Here is a 26,376-nt window from a genome sequence, read left to right on the forward strand (position 1 = left end):
TTGAATTTTATTCTCTTAACAGTACCTTTTGAAAGCAGAAGTTCTAATTTTTTTAAACTTCAATTCATCATTTTTAATAGGTAGTGATTTTAGTGTTATGTTTTTAAACTCTTTGCTCAACTGGAGATCACAAAATATATCTCCTGTGGTTTTTCTTTCTTTTTTTCTAGAAGGTTTATAATTTTAGGTTTTACATTTAAAACTATGATCTATTTTTGAGTTAATTTTCTTATCAAAGTTCTGGTGGTTTTTTGCTTTTTTGTTCGTTTGTTGTTGCATTAGTATAGATATTCAATTATTTCAGCATCACTTATTTTAAAGAACTGCCTTTCTCCACTAAATTTTCTTTGTACCTTTGTCAAGAATAGATGTGTGGCGCTATTTCTTAACTCTTTATTTTGGGCTTTTAGTCTATTTTTCTCTATTTATATCATAGTACTTTGATTATTGTAACTTTTAATAAGTTTTATACTTCTGTACATGTTGTAATGCCATAGTACATTGTTATTTTTTAAACAGTCAATAACCTCTTATAGTTTGTTTTTTTTAATCATTACTCAAGGTTATGTTTTCATTGATTTTTAGAAAGAGAGGAAGAGAGAGAGAGAGAGAGAGAGAGAGAGAGAGAGAGAGAGAGAGAGAGAGGAGAAACTTTGATTGGTTGTCTCCTGTCTTCACCAGGACCCAGGATCAAATTTGAAACCTTGGTATGTGTTCTGACTGAGAATTGAACCCCCAACCTTTTGGTGTACAAGACAACAAATTAAGCACTGGCCAGGGCCTTTATATTTTTAAAAAGTAAGAAAAGTGTTTTACATTTTTTCCACTAATTACCATTTTTAGTAAATTGTTTGAGTAGATCTAGATGTCCTTCTGGTATTCTTTTCATTCTGGGTATAGGCCTTTCTTTGCCAATTATTGTTATGCAGGTCTACTGCTGATGAATTATTTCCATTATTGTATGTCTTAAAAAAGCAAAAGTCTTTATTTCACTTTTTTTTTCTTTTGGTGGTGGTGGGGGCGGCAGGGATAATTTTGCTGGAATTGAGTTCTGTCAAAGTTTTTGTTTGCTTGTTTTAGCTGGTTTCTTTTTTATTTTATTTTAATTCTCTAAAGATTATTCCCTATTTGCTTAAATTGTTTCCAACAAAAAAAATCTGCTGTCTTTTTAATTTTAACTATGCTGTACACAATCATCTTTTTTCCTCTGGCTGCTTTTAAGGCTTTCTCTTTATCACTGGTATTAAGAAATTTGATTATGATGTATGTTGGTGATTTATTTTATTTTATTTATGCTTCTTGAATTTGGAGTTCATTGGGCCTTCTGTATTTGTAGTTTTATAATATTCTTTAAATATGAAAAAATGTTGACCATTATTTTTTCAAACATATTATCCTTTTTCTCTACTCTCTTTTCTGTTCTCATTGACTCTAATTATGCATAAATTTAATCTGTAGGATTTGCCTAAAATCTCACTGATGCTCACTTTATTTTTTCCAGTTTTTTTTCCCTTTGTTTTTCATGTGAGATAATTACTATTGATATGTTCTCAAGTTTGCTAATCTTTTGTTTTTTTCAATGTCTTATCTAATGTTGCTCATACCTAATATATTTTGTGTATCTCATACATTTCTACAAGTTTTATTTTGGTATTTTTAAAAATATATTTTTTATTGATTTCTGAGAGGAAGGGAGGAGAGAGAGATAGAAACATTGATGATGAGAAAGAATCATTGATCTGCTGCCACTGGAGATAGAGCCCACAACCTGGGCATGTGCCCTAACTGGGAATCGAACCATGCCCTCCTGGTTCATAGGTCGACACTCAACCACTGAGCCACCATGGACAGGCTGATTTCAATATATTTTTTTTAAATATCTTCCATGTGTCTGATTTATATGATCAATTTTTACACTAGTTGATTGAACATATAAGTTTTAATTACATTGTTTTAATGATCTTGGTTAATCATTTTATTATCTATGTTTTTTCTAGGTTCGTTTCTATTTTATTTTCATCATATATTGTATTTACTGCTTATTTTCATGCCTGATAAATTGTGAACAATATCAGATTTTTTCAATTTAAAATTTTGGGAGTGTTGAATATATCCTAAAAATATTTTTGAGTTTTGCTCTTGGATAGGTTTAATTTACCAGTGGAATAGTTTAATATTTTCATTACTTGACCTCAGTCTTTGCTTGTTGGCACCAGAGTGGCACTTTGTCTCTACAATTAAAGCAAAATTCATCTGAGATCTCAACCTGATGTCTCATGAATTATAGGATAGTTTACTCTGGTTGCTGGAAACAAATACTGTTCCTGGTCCTATTTGAGGTTTGGTTATAGTTTCTTCTAACCCTTCTAGGTGGTTTCTCTTTGGCCTTTGGTAGTTTCTTCACATGGATCAATACACATTTAAGCAGAAGGAAATCTTCTGCAGATCTTCAGAGCTCTTTTTTTTTCTTCTGTGTGGCTTTCTTTTCCTGGGTATTCTGCCCTGAAATTCTAGCCAACTTGGCCTCTCCTTACTCCCCAACTTATTGTGCATACACCCCACCATCCTGTCTTGAAGCCAGGAAATTCTAGCCAGACAGTAAACTGAAGTTCATCTTTTAATTTCAGCTCTATCAGGAATCACTGCTTTAATGCCTCATATCCAAAGTCTTGAAAACTACTTTTTCATATGTTCTATCTACATTTTTTTCTTGGTACACTAATTCTGATCCTTGTGTCTCAATCTTGATTGAAGTGGAAGTCTATGATAGTTAATTTTTAAAGCTTATTTGTAATTATTGACATTCTTATTTCACTACTTCAAGAGATCATAAGTTCCTAAAAACAGAAAATGTGTATTTTATCATTGCATATCCATTAATTGGCATAATATCTGGAATATAAAAAAAGCTCTATTCATTGCTAAATGAAGTTACTTATGATGGGATCATGCGTATCCATATCTAAAAAAAGTAACCAATCCTCATAATGTGACCTTGACCTTGTCTACCTTCCTCATTTAATAGTTTTCAAATTTGCTTTCAGGAATCACTGAGATTTCATAAAGTTGCTGCAGGGGCCACATGGATTTGGGTTGAGAGGCAAGGAGAGAATATGGACAAGGTTCAATTTCATTTGCTCCACTTTATTTATACACTGGGTTTCTATATGTGATTTATTTGAAGGAGTAAATTCAGGGACTTATGAAAAAATATGAAAATCAACTGCCTTACTACACTGCCTTTTCCAAGGTTATTTATATTAAACAGATTGCATTTAAAGTAAAAGCCCCTCCAAGGCCTGGAAGCACACAGCATCTAATTTTAAAATGTCCCAGTGTTTTACTGGAGGTTTGGAAGATTGCAGAGAAAAGGCATTTTTGGTGTGCTTTGAAGTCCACCTTGTAGGTAATGCTTTCACTAGTAGTCAAAATTGTGTTTGTTAAAAAGGGAAATGATGCATGGCTTTTCTGTGACTGAATATCATTTTGATTAAAAGGCAGAACTTCAACTTTGATGGTTTCCTCTTTTGAAACAATGATAAATGACAGAAAATTTGCCATTCTGTGTTCCATATGAGATCTCAGTGACTAAGATGAGAAAAGAATACCATAAGAAACTTGCTGAAAAATCAGTTATAAAATTGTTCTCACCCTTCTTGTATGGAGAGCTGGAATATGAGAGAGAAAAAATCCATTTCTGGAAAAACAATCAGAAGAAAAAATTATTCAAATTGTGTGATGAACAAGAATTAGCAGAACACCATGGCTATACTCTTATCTATCCAAGTGTTGGCTTATGTCTGATGATAGCTAGTATTCTGCTGTCCATTTATTAGTTTGTTTTGTTGTAGCTTGTTCTTATTGCAGCTACTTATTTTCTATATTTTCCTTGTTATTCAGTGAACTGCGATCATTGGAAAACATGGTATCTCTATTTTTCTTATTTGATAATGAAAGTTTTGTTACAATAATCTTTGAATATCAGTAACCTATTTCAAATTTTTCTCAAAAAGACACCCATGCTTATGATGTTTGTTTTTCCTGCTCAACATCAATGACCTACATAGGCCACTGGCCTGGGCTTAAGGAAAAATAATGCTTATCACAAAAGCCAATGGTAACTTTTGACATCTGTGCTAGCTCCATTTCCTACCCGCTGTGCTTAATGTCAGAATTCGGTTCTATCATTAAAATAAAAACCTTGTTGGCTCTTCCATCAATGTACCACATCACATCAATTTTCTCCAAGGAGCATGTACAATTTCTAGGTACCAGTGCCCTCTGGACTTCTTGAAATTTTAGATCTTGCTACCCTGCTATATGAATTGATCTTGTGAATTGTAGGATGACATGTGACACATAAAAATACACTATTTCTTGATTCCTTTCCCAACCTCAAGCCCTGAAATGACCTACTTCTTCCACATCTCTGCTGGACCCACTTGTGATTCCTCTCTCATCCATAAAGACTATTCTTCCATTGGGAGAGGACTGATTGTTTGGTTTGTGCAGGATAATGTCTTCATCAAAGCCTGCTGTCATGGGCAAATTGGGTCTGAGCATGCAGGCTAAACATACATTTCCAGTGTCATCCTCCAAAATGTGCTGTCTTTTGAATTTCAGTTTTTAAAGGGCCACTGAGAATATTGACTCAGAGCCATTATTTTGTAGCCAAAATATTAAAACACTGTGCGCCAGCATTTGTAGGAGTCTATTTTTAGTAGAATTATGGATGTCAGGGTTTGATGTTGATGAGAGGCACAGGAACAGATCTTGAACAAGGGGAGTAACTAGTAGATTTGGGGTTCTGAAAAGAAAATATGCACACTTCTTTTAGAGAGACAGAGCAGTGGTCCCTCTTGTTGAGTTTGCTTTGTAGCTACTCCTAATAAGTATACTTCTGAGTACATGTTTTCTAGTTTACTAGCTATGAAGAAGACAAGTGTTATATATTCTCCTCTATCTCTTATTCCTTCCTGGACAATGGTTGATCCATCCATTTGTTTCCTAATGCAAAAACAGGGGTATTGTCCTACACTCACCAGGTGACTGAATTCTGTCCTTTTTACTTTGATAATATGTTTATTTTCTATTCTCTACTCCTTTTCTTTTAGAACATTATCTGAATGTCTGCAAGAGACTTCCTGATTTATCTCTTTCCATAGATCCCTAGAGAGATTTTTATAAATCTCTATCATGTCACTTCCCTCCTTAAAATTGTTTGAGACTCCTCATCACATAGCACAGTGCTTGGGAGTGGGAATGGTGGGTGAAATTTATGCAAACCTTGCCTCATGATTAAAACGTGCTTACCTTCCTGGATTGAGAATCAATAAGCCACAAGATAATAATAGCTAACAATTGGACCAGCTAGTATTTTAAATGCTTTATATGTATTTGCCCATCGAATGTTCACAAATATCTATTGGCATCAGTTCTCTTTTTAGTTTCATTTTAAAGATGAGGAACTAAGGCACAGCAAAAACAAGTAATATTTCCGAGATGACAAAACCCATTAGTGGAGCATGAAGCACATTGGAGATATTATAGATCTCAGAACTATGCTCCTAGCTATAATGTGTTTAGATGAAGTTATAGTTTTTTGCCTTTATGTCTACGTAAATATTAGTGATTTGCATTGTAATATCTGCTGTGTTATTCACCTACCGTCCTCCAATCTTTTAACACTCCTGTACAATCTTCTTTGAACTTTCTTCAGGAAGAACTAATTTAGTTGTAGATAAGCATGAACACTTTTAATCCTAGAATGTTTTACTGAAGTAGGTTGTAAATATCCTGGTAAAACAACATAAATATAAGATAATTTCTCATCGACCTAGATGCCTTAGATATTAACCTACTTGAGAGTAAGGGGATCATTAAAGAATATGCCAATGGAAAATGGGAGTTGTCAAAATTGCTTAAAATTATGTAATATTAAATTCTCTGGGGATGCACATTGTCTTGGATTTCTCTTTCCTTAATAAGATGATTAAATTAGCCAGAAAATAAAATGAAAGTCTTCCTAGAAGAGATAACATTGGTTTAACTCCTATAAGAAGCAAATTACTGGTTGTACTGGTTGTGTACAATAAATCAGAGAGCCAGGTAATTAGATCACCTGGAAAAGTAAGATACTTCACCTCCTTGAAATTGTGATGCTGGGGTAACAAAATGCTAAAAAGGAAAATTGTGACACTATGATATGATAAGAAACTTGTTAAGGAACAATTGTTATATGTCTTTTAAAATCATTTTGTTGGTCATATGGTTATCCTTTAAATATTATGGTCCTTTGGTTCAAGTATCTTGTTCTTAAATTTCTAGATTTACTAATTATTAACTGACCACTTGAACTAACATTTACAGGAAGGACCACAACATAGAAAAGATGCCTTTTGATTTGCTTATTATCTAAAGCAACACAAAAACAGCTATAAATGTTATGTAGAAAGAGGGAAAATATTTCTATGAAATAGGAAATGATAAAGTATCCATTATTACTGCTTCTTAAAACAGGCTGTATAAAATGGCATTGATATTTTATTTCATGCAAGCATGCACCATATGCTTTCTTTTTGACATGTTTCCCAATTGTTTAATTAATCCAGAGAATGTAAATTAGTAAGAAGGACATCCTTAGATCTGAGTCATACTTTCTTCCCCATAACTCTCCTTACCTCAATTAAGTGTGAAATTGTCTAACTTTCATTTTATCTATGATGAAACTTTTCAGGAACATTGGAGAACTACCATGCCACCTACTCTTGTAGAGTTGTTAGGATAAGGTGTGCTAATTTAGCGTATTAAAAAAAAAAGCTCTATTGAGATATGACATGCATACCCTAAAATTTACCTGTATACTCACAGAGTTGTACAACCATCATCACAATCTAATTCTAGAACATTTCTATCACTTAGAAAGAAATCTTGTGACCATTTATAGTCGCTCCCTATTCTATTCCCAGCCCTGGGTGACAACTCCTCTGCTTTCTGTCTCTATATATTCCTATCTCTCTATATTTACTTTTGGGGGTATTTTATATAAGTATAGTCATAATATATGCTGTTTTTAAGGCATTATTGAAGCAGTTGAGAGAGAAATTTTAGAAGCCACCTTTAATCTCTACAGAGGAACAGTATTCTATATTTTAATTAGGATGGGAATTTATACTGTTTGTACTTTTTACACTCTGTATGGCCTTGGGCAGACTACCTAACCTTTATTCAGTTTCTTTGTAAACCAGGAATACTAGTAGTACTTGCCTTATAAGTATTTTTGAAATTAAATGTGTTAATATGTATAATATTTTAGAATGGGGCTTGGTATACAACAATCCTATATATTAAAAGCCTAATATGCAAATCAACTGAACGGCAGAATGACTGGTGGAACTACCAGTCACTATGATGCTCACTGACCACCAGGGGGCAGATGCTCAATGCAGGAGCTGCCCCCCAGCCTGCAGGCCCAAGGCCAGCCAAGGCGGGTGCCAGCGGGGACCCCCAGTCACCCCACAGATCAGCCCTGATCTCTGGCCAGGCCTAGGGATTTTACCCATGCAAGAATTTCATGCATTGGGCCTCTGGTATTACATACATTTTTCAAAAATATTATTGCTAGCTTGATTATCAACATTCTATCCTTGAAGAAAAGAAATCTAGTTGGGCAGGTTTGTGAGTCTTGGTGAATTAGTACTCTTCTCCTTGAAGTGATCAGTAAAATGTAAATCTCTCCTTGGTGCAGAACACTATGAACTAAATCTTCTACTGAGATCAATTTGCCACATTTTTGAATGGCAGCCTCCTAAATCAGTGATAGAACCATAGTTTCCTCCCATAAGGAAAAGAGTAAAGAATATACCTTTTCCTGGGGACCAGTGGACTCTTTCTTCCTTGCTGGGAATAGGTAAGTGTGAAAATTCTATCTCCACAACAAAGGAGGGGGGTGGGGAAGTGGTTATGGGAAAATTGCACAATCTTCTCCATCCTAACTACAAAAAGGAAGAATGTCCTTTTAAAAAGGCCCTATACCAAGGCCAATTTCTGCAGCACACTTCAAAATAATCTCTATTCATCAACCATTCTGTCATTTCCAATAGATTTTTTTTTCAAAGCTAAATAGAATAGCTTATTTACTCCAGACTTGTCTTGTGAAATCTAAACTAGCTGACAATCTGTCTGTCTCACAACCTTAGCAAGTGGGAGAAACTTAGGGGGCAGTAGGTGTTATATTCTCAAGTGGCTGCAAAATAGGAGTAGCCTTGAAAGATGATCATTCTCTTTACTTATCTTTTGCCTGGAACAACTCTGACAGTCTTGTGTCTAACCCTGATAAAATTTTATAATATCATTCCACTACTGAAATGGGTAATAAGAGAAATAAATCATTTCTTTTAAAAAAATCTTTATTGTTGAAAGTATTACATATGTCTCCCTGCTTCCCCCTTCTAGCCTGCCCCTCCCTGCCCCACCCCAGGCCTTCACTACCCTATTGTCAGTGACCATGGGTTACACATATATGCATACAAGTTCTTTGGTTGATCCTTCCCACCCACCCACCCACCCCACCTTCCCTCTGAGACAATTTCTAATGAACAAATGCCATTTACAATGAAGCTGCATTTTCTGGAAGGTGTCCCAAGTATGAGTATATTCTTGAGTACACAAAGTGAAACGCTCAGGGAGCAAGTCGATCACTTGACTAGATGCTTCTGTTATGAAAGTTTTATATGCAGGATGGGGCAAAACCAGGTTTATAGTTGTTCATATGGGAAATAATACAATAAATAATACAAGAATAAACTGTGTTTACTGTACTCACACTGTAAACCTACTTTTGCCCCACTCTGTATTAAAACAACAACACACAGAATGTTAGATTTCAATTAAATTCTACAACCCCATTTTATTATTATTATTTTCTGTTTGTTGATCCTCACCCAATGATATTTTTCCACTGATTTTTAGGGAGAGTCGAAGAGAGACGGAAAGACAGAGAGAAACATTGATGTGAGAGAAACACTTCGATTGGTTGACTTCTGCACGAGCCCTGACTGGGGCCCAGGTCAGGAAGGAGCCTACAACTGAGGTACATGCCCTTGACCGGAATCAAACCTGGGACCCTTTGGTCTGCAGGCTGATGCTCTATCCACTGAGCCAAACTGGCCAGGGCTAAATTCTTACAACTTTAAAAAGGGTGAAAAACTCTGAGTTCCATGGTTGATTTTCTCAAGGTGAGTCTGATCACATTTGTCTAGTTTTTATTCAATGCTGCCAATAATCTACGTGTTATAAGAGGCAGCAATAGCGCAATCGCTCTAGTAAATCCTTTCAGGTATTTCATACATCCTTTCATAGGTAATGCCAAACCATCTCTCCAGAATAGTCTTTACATTATGTGACGACTCTAAGCACTTTTTAAAAAGTACTTTCAATATGATCATCCAAGTAATAGGCTTGGCTATCATCTGTTTTGTTGTTGTTGTTGTTGTTTTAACTTAATCAAATACTAAAATAAAATAAAATCCCAATATTAAAGTCATCTTTCAGATTCTACAAGTTAGACACTAGTGAGTCTTCTATTTTCAACATTTTTCATTCTTTTACAATGTTTAATTAATAATTTATAATTTTTTCAAAATAAGCCATTATCATTTTTAGAGAAAATCAATATAAGGTGGCTTTTCTGATAATCAGTAAAAATTATCTATGTAGGTCATTAAAAGGAAATGCCAGAAAAATCAGAATCAGACTCAAATATATATGACATCATTTATATAATAATATTAGTGTCCCGGTGCATGGATTCCTGCACATTAAAAGGAAATTAATTAGAAGAAGTATTTTAATATTGTTATTCACTCTTTCTCTATAATAGAAGTGTCAACCAAACTCATGATCAACAATGACAGATCAAAACCATGGGCAATTGGCACCAGAGAGAGCTGTATTGCACATGCACAAGTCAATTTAGCCTTTTATAGATATAGAATAAACTTGCTTAATTAGACCTGCTTTCTGATTTAGCTAAACTTTTTCCAGCCCAGTGAAGCACCCCAACTTCTCTTTCAGGTAATTGTCAGCAACACAGCAGTAAATATCAACACAAAGCAGATTATTATTGTAAATCACGCAGGGAGAACAAAGGGTGAAATATTTAACTGCAGCAGTGTTTGACTATATTCTGCACAGTGAGAAAACCTGAAGTCATTTTCAAGCTCCACCATTTCTTACTTCTTTTCAGTCAGGTCAAGTTTCTAAGCTTTCTAAATCTCCATTTTCCAGCTAACAAAAAGGAAAGATGATTCTACCGAGTCTCCTATCTACCTACCCAGGACATCTGTGAGGATCAAATGAGATGAGGCATGTTAAAATGCTTCACAAACATTTGGTTAAAGTGTGAAATGTTTTCACCTGGCTATAAAGCAAGTCATCTTCCTGGGCTGAAGAAACTCCAAGGAGGCTAGTTGCTAGAGAGAGGAAGCCAGGAGTTGCTACGTGAAGTCATTACCCGGAGCCCACAGCGACTGTTTCCAGGCTGTGCTGGGAAGTGGGCTGCATTTTGAACAATGGAGTCTTGGCAGCATTGGCTGTGATTTGGTGGGGTGTTGCTCCAGGGTTGTGGCAGGGCCTGTGTCCCACTTAGGAGAAGTTGAGTGTTGGTTTGTCAGAGCCAGGTATGTGGTGCCCTTTATTTTTAAATGGCCAGTGTGTGTCATGGCAGCTCCTGTGTTGAATATCTTCCTCCTGGTGGTCAGTGCATGCCATAGCTACCAGTTGGATGGATGGACACTTAGCCTTTTATATATATACTAGAGGCCCGGTGCACAAAAATTTGTGCATTCAGGGGGGAGAGGGGGTCCCTCAGCCCGGCCTGTGGCCTCTCACAGTCTGGGACCCCTAGGGAGATAACGACCTGCTGGCTTAGGCCTGCTCCAAGGTGGCAGAAGGCAGGCCCAATCCGTAATGCAGCCCCTGGTCGGGCTCAGAACAGGGCTGATTGGGGAGTTGGGGCACTGTGCCCTGTCATGCACAGAGCAGGGTGGATCGGGAGGTTGCGATGCCACCCTCAGTCACGCTCAGGGTAGGGCCGATTGGGGTGTTGGGACACCGCACCCTGTCACACTCAAGGCAGGGTCAATGGGGAGGTTGCGGCGCCACCCCCTGTCACGCACAGAGCAGGGCCAATCAGAGGGGTTGGTGCGCCGCACCCTGTCACACTCAGGGCAGGGCCGATGGGGAGGTTATGGCTCTATCCTGTCACACACAGAGCAGGGCCTGTGGGGGGGCGGTTGAGGCATCGTCCTCTATCACCCACAGAGCAGGGCCAATCAAGGGGTTGGGGCACCGCTACTGTCACACTCAGGGCAGGGCTGATGGGGAGGTTATGGCTCTACCCCATCACACACAGAGCAGGGCCCGTGGGGGGGTGGTTGGGACACCACATCCTGTCACACACAGAGCAGGGCTGATCAGGGGGTTGGGGCGCCGCACCCTGTCACACACAGAACTGCAGGGCGATCACGGGGTTGGCGAGCTCCCCCCTATCAGGCACAGAGCAGGGCTGATCAGGGGGTTGGGGCACCTTCCCCTGTCACGAACAGAGCAGGGCGGATAGGGAGGTTGTGGCCCCGCCCCCTGTCACACAGAGAGCCGTAGGGCGATCAGGGGGTTTGGGCACTGCCCCCTGTCACACTGATGCCAGTACCGGGAGGCCTCTCGGTTCCGTTGATCCTGGTGCTGGGAGGCATATTACCCTTTTACTATATAGGATAGAGGCCTGGTGCATGGGTGGTGGCCGGCTGGTTTGCCCTGAAGGATGTCCTGGATCAGGGTGGGGGTCCCCACTGGGGTGCCTGGCCAGCCTGGATGGGGGGATGATGGCTGTTTGCAGCTGGTCAAACACCCTTCAGCGTGGGGGTCCCCACTGGGGTGCCTGGCCAGTCTGGGTGAGGGGCTGAGGGCTGTTTTCAGGCTGGCGGGTGACTGAAGCTCCCAACTGATCCTTTTTTTCTTTTTTTATTCTGGGCCAGCTTTAGCTCTGAGGCTTGGCTCCAGCTCTTAGGCCTCTGCTGCTGAAAGCAGGTATCTGGTTTGTTTGGGTTCTATAATCGAAACACTGTTTCCACTCCAGCTCTGAGATCCCGGCTGGCTGAAAGCAGGTTTCTGGGGTTTTGTTTAACTTCTATATTTGTAACAATGTTTCAAACTGCAAGCTCAGAGGCCTGCAGCGGCAGGCGGGGAATGTTGGAGTCCTCCGTCATTGAAGCAAGCTAGCCTCATGTTCGCTTCAAGCTGCCTGGCTGCCAGCCGCCATCTTGGCTGGCAGTTAATTTGCATATCACCCTGATTAGCCAATGGGAAGGGTAGCGGATGTATGGCTAATTACCATGTTTCTCTTTTATTAGATAAGACTAGAGGCCTGGTACACAAAATTCGTACACTCAGGGGGAGGGTCCCTCAGCCCCAGCCTGTGCCCTCTCGCAATCCACAAGCACTCAGGGGATTTATGACTGATGGCTTAGGCCCACTCCCTGGAGGCAGGAGAGGCTCCCACCACTGCTGCTGTGCTCGCTAGTTGTGAGCCTTGCCTCTGGCTGAGTGGTGCTCCCCTGTGGGAGCGCACTGACTACCAGGGGGAAGCTCCTGCATTGAGAGTCTGCCCCCTGGTGGTCAGTGCATGTCATAGTGACCGGTCATTCCACTATTTGGTCTATTTGCATATTAGCCTTTTATTATATAGATTTACATTTAGTATTAAAAATATAATTAAGTTTATATTATGTAATTGATAGAAGTGGTGTCTCCAGTTGGTGGGCAAAGGATAGGTAATTCAGTGAACAATGTGGGTCAAATTATTTATGACTTACAGGTTAAAATTAAATATCTGCTTCATGGCATGCAAAATAATTTTCACATGGACTAATGTTTTAAATATAGAAATAACACCATAAAGCCTTAGAAAAAAGGTGAATATATAATCTTTTTTTTAAAAAAAAGGCCTTCTAAGCATGAAAAGCAAAGCTCTATAAACCATAAAATGATGGATCGGGATATTTAACCATGGCAAATACAGATTTACATATTGTAGCGTCATCTCAACCAAACTTAAGGACAAATAATGAAATGAGAAAGATAGGTTTAATACACATGGAAAAGTAATGACATTAGTGAATATGAGAAGATATTATTGTATGTTAGCAAATACCTTGATAAATGGGCAAACTATTGCCAATCTGTTCACCAAAATAAAAAAGACCAATAAAATTAAAATACTACATTTGTGTTATCAATTGGCAGCTTTTTTGTTATTTTAAAATGACACTGTTGGATAGTATGGAGATAAATGAATATTTTTACATACTAGCGGCTCAGTACAGGAATTAATGCACCTTGAAAGGAACTGTGGGTTGTGAGGTTGTGGTGGGCACAGGGGCAGGTCTCAGCCATCCTCCATGCCCCCACCCAGACCCTCCCAGCATGGCCCCCAGTCCCCTGTCTGCCGGCAACCCCACTCCCGCCATCACTTCTCCCATGCACTGACAGTGCCAGCCCTGCTCGCACCCAGTGACAGTGCTGAGTAATTGGGGTTGGCGCCAGCAGAGGGTACAAGGAGGGCTGGTGCCGTCAGCAGGTGCAAGCGGTGGATGCTACCCCAATCACTCCTCAGGAGCAGGGGGAGGTGAAGAAGCCCTCAGGGGCAATTGGGGCCAGCAGCCGTCGCTCACACCCACTGACAGTGCCAAGCGATAGGGACTGGTGCTGGCAGTGGGTGCGAGCAGGGCTGTTGCTGGCAGCGGGTGCAGGTGGGGCTGGTGCTGTCAGCAGGTGTGAGCGCCCAGTGGGACCGTGGCACACAGGAGGAAAGAATTTTCAGTAACCACCAGAAGCTTGACCCGATGACAGTGAACGGCACCCCGCCTTGGTCTGGCACCCCCACTCACCTGCTCCACCATCCCACCGTGGCTGAGGTCTGCCATGTTCCGTGCACGCCCCCTGGTGGTTAGCGCACGTCATAGCGACTGCTTGTTTGTTTGTTTGGTTGTTCTGCCGTTCGGTCTATTTGCATATTAGTTTTTTATATAGAGAGATTACTAGTGAGTCTAAATTGGTATACCTTTTTAAAGAGCAATTTAGCAAGTTGTGAGAAAATATTTAAAATGTTAGGGAAATAATTAAGCACGATTTTAAACTTTCAGTGATAAAGATGTTCAGATAAGTATTTAAATGACAGTAAAGAAATAAAATTGGAAATACTGTTAATAATATGAGATGTATTAGGTAAAGTATGGTTTATAGAAAGTAATATATGCATTTAATGAATTATGTCATGGAAGTGTCATTTAAGTGGAAAAGTTGTTAGTTAAAAAAGTTGGTTACAAATAACATATAAATTATTCAATACAAAAATCCTGGAAAATATATCCTCCGAATATTTAGTCATTTTCTTTGTAATGGCATTATGGGTGATTTTATTGTTTTTCTTTGACTTTATTGACTCCAAGTGTTTTTAAAATAATATATCATTATTTAAGAATTAAATAATACTATAATATACTGTAGGCTGGTAGTTTATATCATGGGTAAGCCTTCTACAATCATTATTGTCTGGATTCCAATCTTTTGTCACTATAACTAATGTCTCATTTAGAGTTTTCTCATTATAAAAGAGAGACAATAAACTTACCTCATAAAATTAGTTTGAAAATTAAGATTAGGCAAAGTTGTTGCACTATTTTGGGTTTTTATTGATTTTGCTCAAAATATTAGCCACTGTTACAAATACTTATAAACTTCAACATTGCCCAGAATAGATGTTGAAATTGATTTTCTAGTCTGCTCATTGTTTTCACATTCACTGTATCATTTTCAGGTGTTGTACATTCATTCATTGCACAAGGGCATCAGGCACTGGGTGTGAACAGGGGCGGAACCAGCCCTCATTTCACCAGTCTCGTGCTTTCCCAGTGAAAGGGCACCCGGTGGCCAGAGAAGCACTACAGTTTGTTCTTGTGTAAAATTCAAGGTCTCCCTACAATAATAATAATTAATAATGTTCAGATATTAAGTTTTATATCTTACAAGGTTAATTTTATCCACCTTCCCACAAAAAAAGTAAGTGCGTACTTTTTCTTTCTACTGTAAGTACATCAGAACTATCAGAACTCCACCAGTGAGTGAAATTCAATCAGGTCACCAACTTTAGTAATGTTACCCTAACCTGAAAAAAGTTTTAACTTTGCCATTATTTTCAATGGCCTAAATCATCTTCAAAATGTGTCAGAGGAAACGCTGAATTTTACACAGTAGCCATTTCAAATAACAAACTAATATATCAAGCTGTAGTGTGTTCTTTCTCATATTCTGTGCTATTGAAATCTACCTGCTGTTTAAATTCCACAGCCTGGCACTCTGATACTAACCTTGAGCCCTAAACTCTGCAGGATTTACCAAATACACAGACAACATCCTACTATCTTACTCTTTGCCTTCCTTTCTCTGTATCTCTCAGAGATGAGCTTGTAATTTTCTGTGGTGGGGCACTTGTGTGTAATAGCTTGTGCCATCTAATTGAATGAAGGCTTTAAAGAACATTAAGCACTTAGAGGGAAATTGTGCCAGAATATAATGCCCTTTCCGGGCTGTCAGCTAGCCACTGGGTCCTAATCAATAGGCTAATAAACAGCTGTAGAAGAGAAACAAAGGTGTCAGAAAACTGTGTACTCTAATGAGCAGTGAAACAGAGAAAGCCAGATTCTTTTCAAAGGGGTATGGAAATAAAAATTAAAGAACTGAGATAAAAGAAATTAAGTCAATATTCCACAAGCAATTTTGAAACACCTACTGTGTACATAGACCTGAGCTATGTGTCAAAGAGAATGGAAAAGTAAACAGGTTTTTTTCTGTTGTTGTTGTTTTGTTCTGTTTTTTGTTTTGTTTTGTTTTGTTTTGTTTTTTTGTTTTTAATATTGGCAGATCCTGGGAACAGATTACTTTGAAATAGGACTATCTATGCCTGAGAGTTTGATGTTATTGCTTATATCAGCATAACAGTACAAAAATAATATGTCCTTTAGTACCACTAAATGTCTTTCAGTTTGTTTGCTTTTCTGACAAGAATGGAGTGAAGCCAGAATACTTATTAATTAAAATAAAAATAGAAAAGAAAGCTGCTATGTGGGATGGGCGATGGAGGAAGGTGACTGTAAGGAATGAGCTGTTTTTCTCCTAAATTCATGTTTTCTAAAGAACTCTATACCCATCTCTAGGGGCACAGTAATTAATGATATTGTGACCAGTTTGTTTATAATCCCATAACACATGAAATCTTTAACTCTAGATTAAAGAGTTAGTAACTAAAGATTATTGGATGATTGTTCCGCTAGTAGTGAAAGGGCAAAGGGTAAGAATGAGAAAAATATAAGGTGCCAACAAAGAAGCAGAGGAAATTTCAGTCCTTTTCACAATTGGTAAGAAAAATCAAAACACTTTTTTTTTCTTTAGATATATTTTTATAACAGTCAAGCCTACAGCATGTATCAGTGGCAGATCAAATATTAAAAGCAAATTTGAGAAGTGAGACTCAAAAAGGGAATTATAAAGCTCGGAGGATTTAGAGAGGAGTTGTCAGTTCAGGGAATTCCACAGCTCGGGGCCTAACAGGTGAATGCTCTGTTGCCCATGGATGAGACCTGACAAGGGGGTTGATGAATTTGAGATTTATTATTATAAAGTAAGGACTGAGGGCACATATAAATGGAGGCTGACTTTGACAGCAGTGAAAGGAAGCTCCACAGAGGTAATGAAAAACTCTGCGCCAAATGTTAAAGTCGATGTACTGACTGATAACCAGTGAGTGTAAATCTACAATAATTGAAATAAAAAGACTGAATTTGTTGCCATGAGAAAGTGCAGGGGTTGCATCAGTTGAACAATGGTGCACTTTGTGAGTGTGACACTTTCGAGAGTGTCCCTATTACCATAATCTAGAAGTCATAACAGCATGCATTATAACAGTAAAAGCAGCACAAGCAGTTTATAAAGTAATAGTGGGTACAGTTCTTTGAACCCTTGGGCTAGCTCAGTGAAAGAGTTTTCCTTTGAAAAAGCTTTTAGATAATTAACTGTAAATGATTTGGGAAAACAAATAGTAATGCAAAAATAAAAGTTTTAAAAAGCAATAGCAGGACCTTTATAAATGCCATTTACATGAAAATGGCAAATGTGGAAAATAACTAGAGACACATTAACTGGTCACAGGAGAATGGAAAAGAGATTATATGATACTACAGACCTGGTGCATGAAATCTGTGCACTGGGGAGAGGAGGTCCTTCAGCCCAGCCTGCGCTCTCTCGCAGTCCAGGATTCCTTGCTCCTTACTGCCCACCTGCTCGCTGCTCCTTAACCCTCAGCTAGCTGCTCCTTGGCACTGCTGCAGAGGCAGGAGAGGCTCCTGCCACTGCTGCTATGCTCGCCAGCCATGAGCCCGGCTTCTGGTTGAGCCGCGCTCCTCCTATGGGAGTGCACTGACCCCCAGGGGGCAGCTTCTGCATTGCGGGTCTACCCACTGGTGGTCAGTGTACATTATAGTGACTGGTCGTTCTGATCGTTCCATTGTAATGATTGCTTAGGCTTTTATTATATAGATCAGCAATCTATATTACTAGAAAAATAATTGTTTCTTATAATAAAGGGATGTCTTCAGTTCTGAATAAAGGCTATTCTTACAAGACCAAAAATTCTGGAAATTGAACTGGGATCTAATATTGAAATTCCTTCCATCTAATCTGCTCTCTGCCCCACACCTCTTGGGACTAACCCATTTATAGTCATGGATTTTTTCAAAGAGACCCACTTCTCAGAATCAGCCTTCCAATTCAGAATCAAAAGGCTTGACATAACAGTACTCAACCTCTTCCTTGCCCTCATTTGTTCATTTAGGTCCTCTTCAGTAATAGTTGTAGACTTACCTGTTTTATCAAGAAGCTTAGAAATCTATGAGGGCAGGAACATGCCTTTTTTGTTGTTGTCTTCAGTGCCAAACATAATGTATTACACAAAGTAAATTTGTATTTTTAAAAAATATTTTTACTGAATAAGTTGCTGATTTAGAAATACTTTTTGAGAATATTGAAATTACCTTCTGTTATAGTATACTCACAGTGTTCTATTAAAATACTGTGGCTTTGGTGGCTTATAAACAACAGAAATTTTTTTCTCACAGTTTGGGGCACTGGAAAGTCCAAGACCAAGGCACTGGCTGCTTTGGTGTCTGGTGAGGCCCTGATTTCTGCTTGAGGACACCTTCTCCCGATGTCTTTACATGGCAGAAGGAGCAAAGGAGATATCTGGAATCTCTTTTCTAAGAGCACTAATTTCATTTGTAAGAGCTCTACTCTCATCACCTAATAACCTCCAAAAGGCCTCATCTTTTAATAACATCACATTGGGGGTTAGGATTTCAACATATGAATGTGGGGGGACACAATCATTTATCCTATAACACCTATGAACATTTTATTTTCATTGCTATCATCCACAGCTATAATAAATTGCCATAATTCAAAATGATACTTTGGTCACAGTAAAAGAGAAAATGAGAACAGAGATTAATTAATTCAATATTTTATTTTTTCAATTTATTCAACAAATATTATTGACCATCTGTTTTGTGCAACATTGGTAGGTGGATTTCATTGGACCTCTCCTCTGAACAGGGATTTTAAGTATGCCACCAACCTCATCTTTTCTGACCCTGTGTGGGAGACCACTCAATGGACAGTTGTTTAAAGATTGGAACACTTGGGGGCCTCCTATGGGTAACCTCTTAGCATAGCAAGTGATAATGGAACCCATTTTATAGGGAAAGAAATATAAAGCTGGGCCAAGGCCCAGGACATAACTTGGTATTTTCATGTCCCATATTGTCCCAAAGCTGCTGGGATGATTGAACAGGTATAACAGCCTACTGAAAGACAAGCTCTGTCTAGGGGTGGACTCACCTAGTCTAAAAGGTTGGGCTAGACAATTGGATACATCCATCAGATTGCTGAATGAACAGCCCAGGAAGATGGGTGCCTCCCCCTTAGAGTTAATGATGCACAGGTATCCTCAGACGCTGCATGTGCAGATGAAAACAACAGATGAACTGTTATGACCCAAAGTACACTCACTCAGAACTTTGTTGCTGCCTCTGCCTTCCCTCTTGGCAGAGGGGGAGGAGGCAGTGTGGACTTGGCCGTGGTCTGTTACAGGATAAGGCCCATGGGTGGCCCTCCTATCCCCTTGGGGAAACAGGAATGACATACCTTAACAGTTGTACTCCTTGATCCAGCCCTGGCCAATCATAGTGCAGGTCCAAGCCCAGAAGCATAGGAAGGGAATGTTGTTAAAGGAGACTTACACTATTGCCCTCTGGCCCGTGCTCAGATTTTTATAGTTTCCCCTGTGAAACTTGGCCCCTATGAAGGGGAAGATCCCATTTGGCATCACCAGCCAGGTTGTCCTCTGATTCCAGCCACAGCGCTGTCTAGAGGAGACACAGGTGCTTGCATCTTGCTGGAAGGCCATGATCTCCCTATGATGGTCTCAGTTTCTCTTTTGTCTCTTAGACCAGGATGAGCTTGACTAACAGCATAGTGTCCGGGGCACACACCTATGCTTGAGTACACAATATCTCCCATTGTTGGGTGTGCACAGAAATTCTCCCAGGAGCGGCCGGTGGATTCCCATGGCGCATCCATCCAGCCACCACTGCCAATTGGACATGGTTAGCTGCTCAAGACTTCGGCAGTGCCTCCTGGGGCCCTGTACACCGAGCCATTGAGACTCTAATCTGGCAGGACCATAGCAATATTCGCCCCTGTATAGGTTATGCAATTTAGAATGGATGGGGGTGATTGTTAGGGGAAGAAGTAAGATTAAGAGAACCCGCAAACATATGGAGCAGCAGTGATGTGATGGGAATCAACATTGTTGGCTGGCTTTCTCCAGAGTTGTGCCATAACAGAACCAGTAATGTTGAGATCCAAAAACAATGGAATGGAAAGCATTGTACTGGCATGAAACCTGTGGATATGATGGTCCCAGGATACTTATGGGTGTGTGGAAGGTATGGCTGGCCCTACCTCCCAGCAAATTGGATGGGATAGTATACCTGGGTAGGCTCTATAACCCTGGGTGAATCCTTAAGACTTTACACGAGATTCCCCATAACTAGGACTCAGTATACCACCGAGGGCATTGAGTTAAACGGACTCCTTGGTGGTTTTACTCATTAGCTGTATTCCTTCCTGCAGGAGGAGTAATTAAGGTAGAATTAGAAGTAATAGCCTTAGCCAAGCATACAGTTAAAGTATTGAATTAAACCCAACAAGCCCTTACCCTAATGATGTATGAAGCCATGCAAATGCTCAAAGTGGTCTTGCAGAGCAGAATAGCACTAGATCTGTTAACCACTGCACAGGGGGGGCACTTTTGCCATCCTACATGTAGAATACTGTACATATGTTCCTGATAATCAAGAAAATGTAACCAGAGCCCTGCAAGAGATAGACGGGAAGTACAAGCTAGACAACCCTTTCCCATGACCCCCTCCAAGACTGGTGGGATGGACTGTCAGGAGCATGGTGCTGGGTATTCTAAGTTTTACTATTGAGGCCAGTATGCTGATCATAACATGTTGCAGTTTGTATTGTTATGGACTCTGTGTTCAAGGAGCTGGCATATGGTCCAGGGTAACCCATAGAAGCCATCCGGCATAAAGGGTGGAGTGTGGTGGGAGGCCCTGACCAGAGTTCTCTGGATGTTAAAGGCCCATTTGCCATCCACATGCACAAAGGCAATGACTCAGTAGTATCACTATACGTGCTGTGCAGGTGCACCCTTATATAACCCACTTATGTTAATGTAACACTGATGTCACTGATTGGCTTGAAGCCTCTTTTGTTTGAGTTAGTATAAAAGGTGCTACTGAGCAGTCAGTGGCTGCTTCGTCTGCAATAAAGCATGTCCCATATACCAGAGGCTGCTCATGTTTTTTTTTCAATTCCCAGCGTACAAGGAGGTCCAGTCCCTAGCAGAGGAGCTCGGACCCAAAACCTAGATAATCAAAATCATTTTTCTTCAGCTTCAAAATGTCAAATACCAAACAAACAAACAAAACATACTGCTCTTCTGGGGGCAAGTAGTTTACTTTTTAATAAGAAGATGTTAAAATTAACTTATATACTGACAATGTGTTAAAATATTACTGGAATCTGCTAACATCAAATAACTCATGTTTGTGTAAAGGCTTGATGGGAAATAATTTAGGCTTTGTAGTCATACCATCTCTGTTTTGACTATTTGGACTATTCAACTCTGCCACTGTAGTGTGAAAGCAGCAATTAAAAATACGTAAATGAATGGGTGTGGCTATGTCCCCATATTTACAAAACAGGCAGTGGATCATTAGATTTCAGGCAATGTTTACAGGTTGCAAACCTCTTCTTAGGTTACTGTCTGAGTTTGCTTGGTTGAAGGTGGGTCACTGGGAAATCAGCATTCCATCTGTAATGAAGAGAGAAAGAAGCTAGATAAACATATGGCTAATGTAACAAGTCCAAAGTGGCACATTGTACTTTCATTCCCGTTTCATTAATCCAAACCTAGTAATGTTGCCATACTTAGCAGCAAGGGATATTGGGAAATGTGTCAAACATAATCAAAAGAATGAGGAGATAAAAGACACTGGGGGACAAAATCAACACAATGCTTGATTTGTTTTATGTTGAAATTTTACCATTGATTACCTACTTAACAAATAATCAATATGCTGATAATTATAAGATATTATACGTTATTTTAGAAATCCCTACATTACTTCAAATAAAGAATAGTATAGTATACACCCAAATCCCCATACTTAGATTATGTAATATATATTTTGCTATATTTGTTTTATAATATATCTATCATCCATGTATTCGTCTGTCCACCATTAAATCCATCTGTCCTTATGACTTCACAGTGAATTACAGATATGAGTATACCTCTCTCCTGAGCACATCCTCTTTAATGCCATTATTAGAATTCAACATTTGATTACAGTTCTTTTTTTGAAGTAGAATTTACATAAAATAAAATGCACAGATTTTAAATGTGCCATTCAATGAGTATTTTCAAAAACATAAACCTTTATAGACCAGACGGTGTTGTTCAGTGGTTGAGCATCGACCTATGAACCAGGAGGCTGTGGTTCGATTCCAGGGAAGGGCACATGCCTGGGTTGTGGGCTCGATCCCTAGTGGGGGCATGTAGAAGGCAGTCATCATGATTCTCTCTCATCATTGATGGTTCTCTCTCTCTCTCCCTCTCCCTTCCTCTCTGAAATCAACAAAAAAAACTATATATATAAAAGGCTAATATGCTAAGTATCTGACCATCTGGGTAATGAAGTCATGTAGCAATGCCTGGCTTCCTCTCCCTAGTGACTAGCCTCCTTGCAGTTTCTTCAGCCCAGGAACATGGCTTGCTTTAGAGCCCGGTGAAAACATTGCACAGTTTAACCAAATGTCTATGAAGCATTTCCCGTGCCTCATCTCATTTGATCCTCATGGAAGTCCTGGAGTAGGCAGATAGAAGACTCGGTGGAATCCTATTTTCTTTTCATTAGCCAGAAAATGGAGATTTAGAAAGCTTAGAAACTTGACCCGACTGAAAAGAAGTAAGAAATGGTGGAGCTTGAAAATGACTTCAGGTTTTCTCACTGTGCAGAATATAGTCAAACACTGCTGCAGTTAAATATTTTACCCTTTGTTCTCCCTGCGTGATTTACAATAATAATCTGCTTTGTGTTGATATTTACTGCTGTGTTGCTGACAATTACCTGAAAGAGAAGTTGGGGTGCTTCACTGGGCTGGCAAAAGTTTAGCTAAATTCGCCGAAATCGGTTTGGCTCAGTGGATAGAGCGTCAGCCTGCGGACTGAAAGGTCCCAGGTTTGATTCCAGTCAAGGGCATGTACCTGCGTTGCGGGAACATCCCCAGTAGGAGATGTGCAGGAGGCAGCTAATCGATGTTTCTCTCTCATCGATGTTTCTAACTCTCTATCTCTCTCCCTTCCTCTCTGTAAAAAATCAATAAAATATATTTTTTAAAAAAAGTTTAGCTAAATCAGAAAACAGGTCTAATTAAGCAAGTTTATTCTATATCTATAAAAGGCTAAGTTGACTCAGCCATGTGCGATACATATAAAGCTCTCGCTGGCACCAATCACACGCGTGTGTTTCCATTTGTCATTGTCGATCGTGAATTTGGTTAACACTTCTATTATAGAGAAAGGGTGAATGGTGATATTAAAATATTTACTCTAATTAATTTCCTTTCAATGTGCAATAATTTGTGCACTGGGCCACAAGTATATATATATAAAACACATAAATCTTTGTAACCCAACCTCATGTCAAGATGTAGAAATTACTCCAGAAAGTTTTATCTTGCTCTTCCAGGTCAGTCTCCCCACTGAGCAAGCTCTATTCTTGTTCTTCTCACCATAGAGTAATTTTTACTGTTTCAGTGTGTCATGTAAATAATATAATATAATAAATATGTACTCTTTTGTTAAAGGTATCTTTCATTCAGCCTAATGTGGTTTTTTTTTTGCATTTTATTTATGAGGTTGCATGTATTAGTAATGTATTAGTAGAATACTCAACAGGGTGCTTATTCATGCTCTTGTTGAATAGATATCAGAACTTATTTTTAGTGTTGGTATTTAGAGAACAAAGCAACTCTGAACATTTTTATACAAGTCAGTATATATATATGGTGAAAAAATGAATAATATAGAGTTACCATATGATATAGCAACCACTCTTCTGGGTATCTACCCCCATAATTTTAAAACATTTATTTACAAAGGTATATGTAACCCTATGTTCATTGTAGCATTGGCCAAGACTTGGAAACCACTGAAGTGTTCCTCAATAGATGATTGTGTAAAGAAGATGTGGTACAATGAGGATACTCCTCAGCCATAAAAAAGATGAAATACTGCCATTTGTATCAAAATGGATGTATCTTGAGAATATCATGCTAAGCAAAATAAGTCAGGCAGAAGGAGTCAAGAACCATATTATTTCTCTAACATGTGGGATAAAGCACTGAAAGCAGCAAATAAATAAATAAGGAAAACAATCAAAAACTTATTCACATAAAAAAATTATAGTGGTTACCAGAAGGAAGGAGGGTGGGAGGGTAGTAAAGGGTAAAGGGGGTAAAATATTTGGTGACAGAAAAAGATTTGACATTGGGTGGTGAATACACAATGCGACATACAGATGATGTATCATAGAATTGTACATTTGAAACCCATATATTTATATTAACTAATGCAATCACAATAAATTTAATTAAAAAAAAGAGACCTCAACCAAGACTGGAATTGGAATGGCCATAGAAGGAGCTCTCAGACCTATGTTGGATATATAGGAAAGATTAGAATAGCCAACTTCCTCTTCCATTCTGTAAAAGAATGTCCTGGTTTTTGTGCCATGGGGTCTTCCACATGGCTGGATAAGGCTGCATGTTCCAATTGAATTTCTCCTTCTCCCTTCTCCTCCCACCCTGCACAGACCTTTTCAGTTGGAAGAACATGTAGCTTAATTTTTGTTTAAGGTCAATAATAGACACACACACACACACTTTTATTCTTTTTACTTAAATACCTGCTGGGGTCCAACCCCAGCAGGTCCAGGGGTCCCCAAAGTTGTGGACGGAGTCAGCGAAGAAGGAATGACACGGAGACAGCGTTCACTTGATCAGCAGCCTAGCCAGGATCTCTAGCCAGGATCTCCAGCCAAGTTCTGTTCAGGATCTCCAGCGAAGTTCTGGTTAGGATATCCAGCCAGGTTCTGTGTCCATGTTCTCTTGCTAGGTTCTCCAGCCAAGTTCTGGTCAGGATCTCCAGTGAAGTTCTGGTTAGGATCTCCAGCCAGGTTCTGTGTCCATGTTCTCTTGCTAGGTTCTCCAGCCAGGTTCTCCAGGTTCTCCAGCCAGGTTCAGTCACCAGGTTCTAGTCAGGTTCTCTTGCCAATTTCTGTAGTCAGGTTCAGTCTCTAGGTTCTTCAGCCAGGTTCTCTCGCTAGGTTCTGTGGCCAGTTTCTGTCCAAGATCTTTTGCCATGTTCTGTCTCTAGGGTCTGTCTCTAGGTTCTGTGGCCAGTTTCTGTCCAGGATCTTTTGCCATGTTCTGTCTCTAGGGTCTGTCTCTAGGTTCTGTGGCCAGTTTCTGTCCAGGATCTTTTGCCATGTTCTGTCCAGCGAAGTTCTTCTGTCTCTAGGTTCTGTGTAGGTTCTGTGTCTAGGTTCTGTGTAGGTTCTGTGTCTAGGTTCTGTGTCTAGGTTCTGTGTCTCTAGGTTCTGTCTTCTAAGTTCTGTCTCCTGTTGTCTTGTTACATCTGTATTTATACCAGTTGATTCAATCCTATCAATCTCTATTCCAAAGGTTAGGGCGTTTCTTATCTCCATTCCAGGGAGTAAAGATTATGTAGCTTAAGCATGATTGTTCGTAGTTAGTGATTAATTACCAGCCTGGTACTTAGTTAAGGGGTTTTATACCCTCCCTAACTTGAGGGGAAAATCCCTACCTGGGGAAACAACCTTTCTCAGAGAGGTGACCTTGGTTAAAACACATAGTGCCAAGAAGGTGAGCAAACATATTAAGAACAGTATGCCATATATGCCAGGTCCCTTGAAACAGCAAGGATGGACTGGCTCCCAGCAAATACCTAGTAGAATTTTAGAATTGCTGAGTCAGGGTAAGTATATATTAGTTTTATAGGAAAACTAGAGGCCCAGTGCACAAAATTTGTGAACTTGGTGTGTGTGTGTGTGGGGGGGGGGTCCTTCAGCCTGGCCTGCACCGTCTCACAGTCTGGGAGCCCTTGGGGAATGTCCGACTTACGACTTAGGCCTGCTCACCATGGGGAGCCATCAATTGGACATTCTTAGCACTGCTGCGGAGGCAGGAGAGGCTCCCATCACTGTCGCTGTGCTCACCAGCTGTGAGCCTGGCTTCTGGCTGAGTGGTGCTACCCCTGTGGGAGCACACTGACCACCAAGGGGCAGCTCCTGCATTGAGTGTCTACCCCTTGGTGGTCAGTGTGCGTCATAGTGACCGGTCATTCCGCCATTCAGTCAATATACATATTAGCCTTTTATTATATAGGATTCTAGAATCGTTTTTTGCATCTAATTCAACCATTTGATACTTCTGTCATCAATACATGAAAATTAGTTGCTCTACATGCTCACCAACTTTGCGGGTTGTTAATCTTTTTAACCTTAGCTATTTGGTTGTTGATTATGGGCATATGTTATTTCTGTGGAGGAT

The sequence above is a fragment of the Myotis daubentonii genome, chromosome 3, assembly GCF_963259705.1.
Source record: "Myotis daubentonii chromosome 3, mMyoDau2.1, whole genome shotgun sequence".
Lineage (NCBI taxonomy): Eukaryota > Metazoa > Chordata > Mammalia > Chiroptera > Vespertilionidae > Myotis > Myotis daubentonii.